This window comes from Myotis daubentonii, chromosome 10 (assembly GCF_963259705.1).
Source record: "Myotis daubentonii chromosome 10, mMyoDau2.1, whole genome shotgun sequence".
NCBI lineage: Eukaryota > Metazoa > Chordata > Mammalia > Chiroptera > Vespertilionidae > Myotis > Myotis daubentonii.
Window position 1 is genome coordinate 13,282,374 of NC_081849.1, and position 6,000 is coordinate 13,288,373.

At 40.3% G+C, this 6,000-nt stretch overlaps 1 pseudogene; it reads right to left on the reverse strand.

Moving 5' to 3' along the window:
• Positions 1–417: 417 nt before the first annotated feature.
• LOC132211405 (60 kDa heat shock protein, mitochondrial-like) lies at positions 418–2,051 on the reverse strand (annotated as a pseudogene).
• Between the last annotated feature and the right edge of the window lie 3,949 nt (positions 2,052–6,000).

Genomic DNA, 6,000 nt, shown 5'->3' on the forward strand with positions numbered 1-6,000 from the left:
TGGGGAGAGAGAAAGAGTCCCTCTGACTTCCTGTTTCCAGGGTTTATAAAGGCTGCAAGTCTCTGTGTCCTGAAATCCCTTCTGATTGGTCAATATTCCCTTTTGAATTGGTTACTATAATAACTCCTGAGGCTCTCCTCCCTCATTGTTCTCCTATTCCTTCTGGGCTTTCTTCCTCCTTCTTTATTTTATAAATATAGACCTTTTGGCTACTCCCAGTTCCCTTGTCTTATGTAGATGTAATTGTTGCTGCTCCCTTGTGTTATGGAAATGTACCTTCTCACAGCTCTCTTGTCTTATGGAAATGTAACTTCTCCCAGTCTCTAGCCCTGTGTTTTTTCCATGAACCCCCAATTCTAAAAATTCCCCAAACCTGCCTATATTCCCCTAAAATTCCTATTTCACATTATTCTAGGATTAGAACATGCCACCTCCCATACCACCTCCATTCTACCCATCCTGCCCATCCTCAGAGCTTTCTCTTCTCTAGAAATTTCTGTGACTACAGCTTCTGCTGTTGGCCACTCCAGCAACATCCAATAAAGCAGTTCTCACAACCTTAGTCAGATCAATGATTCCTTTACCCACCATATTCACAAAATCTCCAAACATTGCATCATAACTAACTTCTGAGGAAGTTTGCATAATTCTCTCAATTATCACCGATCCTTTAATGCCTGTATTCTTAGCAATGGTCATTGCAGGAATTTTGTGTGCTTTAAAAATAATTTTTATACCAATATTTTTTATCTTCATTAACTGGAATTAATGAGCCCAAGGCTGGAATGCACCACCGAAGCAGGGCACAACCCCCTCCCAGAACAATGCCTTCCTTAACAGCAGCTCATGTAGCACTGAGGGCATCTGTTACTCTTTCTTTTCATTCACTTCATCACTTTTCTCACCAACCTTCAGCATAGCTACTCCATCTGAGAGCTTTGCAGACATTCATTTAGTTTTTCCTTTTCATATTCACTAGTTGTGACATCTAACTGCTCAATGATCTCTTGAATACATTTTTCAATTAGACCCTTGTCACCATCCCCTTTCAAGAGCATAGCATCATCTTTGGTCACAATGACCTCTCCAACCTTTCCTAAGTCATGAGGTTGAACATCTTCAAGAGTTAGAGTCAATCCAATCACTGTACCACCAGTAGTAATAACCATGTCTTAAGCTGGCTCTTTCTATTGTCACCAAAACCTGGAGCTGTGACTGCTGCAACCTGAGGACCAACTTTTAGCCTATTCAAAACAAGTGCACTCAAAGCTTCTTCAGCGATTATGACCAAGGGCTTACAGTGGGCACTGGCAACTTCAAGAGCAGATTCAATGGCCCGAACACTAGAAATTTTCTTCCCACTCAATAGAACATAGGCACCTTAGAACTCACATTTCTGACCTTTTGCTGTATTAATAAAGTATGGTAAATATAACCTCAATCAAACTTCATGCCTTCAATAATTTCTAATTCATTATTCAGTGTTTTTCCACCCTTTACTGTGATGACGCCGTTTCTTCCAATCTTTTTCATTGCATTGTACATCACGCTGCCAATTCCTTTGCCTCAATTTGCAGAAAGCATAGCAACCTGAGCTGTGTATTCCGGGGGCGTCACCGTTTTAGGCAGTCTCCTATATTCAGAAATTATAGCGCCAACCGCTAACACCACACCTCTCCGATTTCCACAGGATGAGCACCTTTACTAACCTTCTCCATAGAGCGTGCCAGAACAGTGGCCGTGGTGGTGGCATCCCAGTCTCTTCATGTGTATTGTTGGCACTGTCTTGAACAAGTTTAGCGCCAATATTTTTATATTTATCTTTTCAGTCGATGGACTTTGCAACGGTCACACCATCTTTTGTTGCTTTGGGACTTCCCCAGATCTGTTCAATAATCACTGTTCTTCCCATTGGCCCCATAGTAACAGCTAAGAGGTCATAGAAACATTAAGGCTCAGGCATCCGCACCAAATTCTACATCTTTGGCATAAGCCTGAGTGCCATGAGGAGTCAGCGCCCTGGACACTGGCCTAAGCTGGTGAAGGACTCTGTGTAATCAAAGCGTTTTTGTGGGGCAGCGTCAGGGCCTGCAAGCACTGAGGCCGGCCATCTGCGGTCAGAGAGGCCTATCTCAGGACTCCTGCGAAGTACTGCTGGTAAGTGACAGAAGCAAATACAGAGTCTAAGATTAGCCTGCTGGACATTTACCAGGGAGTGCTCTGTAGAGCAACACCTGTGCAAGGGCAGGGAAGGACGCAGGATGGGCGGAGGGAGAAGATGGGCAGTGATACCCTCGATGAAGGCCTCAGCCCACCCACCAGGAGTCCTGAAGCAGGATCCCTTCAGGGTTATCTGGAGTTGCGAGGAGGACCCCTGAAATCGGGACCTTTAAGTTCCTATATTAATTAGCCGTTCCAGGGAGTAGGACATCCTTTTTGGAAGGCAGTTCTCCTTAGTAGGGAAATGCACGAAGAGCACTGTCTGCTAGTCTCATTTCCAGCAGCTGGGGGAATAAGTCCTTTATCCCATCACAGCATCCGCTTCCGGATGCAAAACCTCACTAAGAAGAAAATTCACAATTTTTCTTTTATTCTGTGGTGCAATTCCTATTTTATATTTTATCTAGAAACTGATTTAAGGACTTTGCATAATAACTAATCATTCATTTCCACATTTTAAATCCAATCTTGGTAAGCCACAGCTAACCATGAGTGCTATTGTGATATTACCATTAACCTGAGGGTTAATTGTAATATTACCACACTAAGTGGATAGTTATAGTAATACTACTAAAGATTCTAGGTTTCTTATTTTAATACCTTACATTGGGGGCAGGAGAAATTGTACATATGCAAGTCTAAAAATTGGTTTAACACTAATAAACCTTGAATCCATGATGAGTAGTTTACTTTAAATCTGGTCTAAATCTCTTCTAAAAGATTTTATACATTAGGAACTTTGTTGATTTTCCCTTTTGTAGCTGTCTTTTTGTAGGAGGCACTGGTTGAAGTTGAGCCCTATGCCCACAAGGAAAGATAAGTGAATATATCTCCACACTCTCAACTGTAGAAAAGTCTAAAATGTTGAACCACACCTTAGACTATGCAAGTCTTACAAAGTGTTGTCTTTTTTATTTAAAGCTTACGTTCTTAAAACAACAGGAATCCCAATTTCTCTCTTAATAGTAGCCAAAATATTTAGGTTTTCTAATCTCAGATAAAATATATAATGTCTGGGGATAGCCTCTTAAATACAAGGTTAGGCAAAAGTAAGTTTACAGTTGTAAGCAACTGTGTCGTACAGTTGCAAGACACAGAGTTTATTCTTGTATTATTTATTAAGTATTGCATTACTTATTTGTATTATAAATGTAAACTTACTTTTGTCCACCCCTGTGTACTAAGCAAGCACTTAGTAATTAATGACTTGAAATGTCATTACTAGTAAGTTTCCCAAAATATCATAAAATATTGGCAATAACTGAACATTAGGAGCAATTCTCTTATGAGATCTCTGAATGTGAGATCCAAAGCAAAACCATTCTGGCCTGTGTGGCTCAGTGGTTGAGCACTGACCTAAGAACCAGGAGGTCACAGTTCAATTCCTGATCAGGGCACATGCCTGGATTGTGGGCTCCATCCCCAGTGTGGAGTGTGTAGGAGGCAGCCAATCAATGATTCTCTCTTAGCATTGATGTTTCTATCTCCCTCTTCCTCTCCCTTCCTCTCTGAAATCAATAATATATATATTTTAAAGCAAAACTACCTAATGAGGGGTTAAACTTGTCTAGTAAGCATTGATGCTTTCACATAAAGACTCAAGGTTTTGCTCCAATTTCAGAGTTCTGAATCGGATCCATTTCTGAAGATGGTGTTATTCTGATCCATTTGGTCTTAGAGATCATCTGTTTTGCAGATGAGGAGACCAAGACCCAGAGAATGTACAAGTTATTGACAACAAGGCTGGAACCTAGTACATTCTGCTCTGTCTGCCAGCAGAGAGGTGAAGGGCAGGGTAGGGTTGGGAGGGAAGAGGCAGCATGTAACAGCAGACACAAACTTCAAAATGAAAATAATGAAGATAATTAAAGTGTTAGGCAGATTCCAGGAAGGAAGAGAGTTCATGGAAACAATTATGAAAGATCAGTTGAGAAGAAATGGTGAATAATACTGTCATATTGAGATAAGTCCAGAGATGGTGTCACTCCCGAAAATGGCCTTATTTTATTTACTCTATCCAAAAAAGCTATGCAGTATTAAAAACTTGTTCATTTTGTTTAGAATTTTCATATGATAATATAACTTAACAAGTAGAGAAATATAATAGAGCATTGTTCAATTATTTAGAATTAGTGTTTCTAATAACTAACAAATGTGTCATATAAGTCCAGTATAACATTTTTATTGGCACTTGAAATAAATGTATTACTCATTAGTGGATGTGCCAAAAGGAAAATCCCCACCCTATTTCCACCCCCATAGAGCTACAAATGATTATTTATTAAGTAGTGACAGGGCAACTTGTAGTGCAAAACAGAAGTCATCATGGTTATCTGTGTTCTCAAATAATTAACTTTTGCAGTGTTAAGATTTAAAAAGAAAGGTTGGCACTCTAAAATCATACCATGAAAAAGCCTCAATTTTGATCTGGTGCTTAAAATTCTAGCTGGATTCATTTTTAAATGATATATTTTTATACTTTTAAATATCCCATTTCCAATATTTAATAAATATAATCAATTAGAATTAGGTGTCAGCTGAATCACCTTTCATAGGAAAGCTTTCAAAATTGAGAGTATAGCCTTGCTTTACCCATTATTTATTTAGTCCTAGTATATCCTGGTCAAATCTAGGTGGTCTTTGCTTTTGTTTCAAATATATTTTAGGTAATTTTAGAATTTCAGCACCCTATGATATTAAGCTAGAGCTCAGTAATGCTTACATGAAAATTATTCACCTAGTGTCCTGGCTTAAAAATATATATTGCACACTGTTCTGGGTGAAGCACTATATTAAGCACATAGCAGACACCCTAGACATATTAGTTAGGGAGTTTCACTGCCAGGATGAAAGTGTGAGGCGCTCTATGGATGTACTACCTAGAGAAACAAGCAAAGCTAGAGACAGCTATACAAATACAACCTTTATTTAAAGTCTCTGGAAAGAGTCCTAATGGCTCAGAAAGAAAAAAAAAATGAAGCAACAGTTATTCAAGAAAACTTACTAATACTGAGCCATGATCCATTTCCTCCCTTACCATCAACCCTCCACCCCCAATCCCAAATTGGTTCAGCTTGGCGGAAACTCCATTCTGGGCATAATGTGGCCAAGAATATGGAGCTCCCTCTCCCCCCAGGTCCCACACAAGGGTTTATCATAACTTATCTGAAGGGCAAGCGGAGAGCATTTCATATCCCCTCCAGCTCAAAGCTTACATGGCTGAATTTTGTTGACTGTGTCTGAGAGGTAGAGAGCTCCTTCCACTGAATAGGATGAGGACTACCCAGGAATGGCAGGCCAGAATACTGGACCCTGACCTCCCTCATCCCAGCTCACTCATAGGGCACAGCAGTGAGAAGCAAACCTAGAAAGTCAGAGGCTATTGCCCCTCCCATAACCCAGAGTAGTAGTTCACAGATTTTGCCCATAGGGAGAAAGAGTTCATAAGAAAGGAGACCATAAGAGTTCTCTCCAAAGGAACTGACTTCATTTGAAAAAAAAAAATGGGGAAAATTAAGCCTAAGGGCACACTTGGAGACAAACCTCTTAATTGGGAGCAACAAGCTAAACGGTAGGTCAGCTATTTTACCAGATAAAATCAGGAAAAAAGACAGCTAAGAAGGGCCCTCCCCTGGTCAGAATAAACCCCAAAAGGTAGCCTCACCTGACCAGTGTGGCTCAGTGGTTGAGCATTGACCCTTACACCAAGAGGTCACCAATTCAATTCCAAGTCAGGGCACATAACCTTTGCTCAATCCCCAGCAGGGGGTGTGCAAAGGG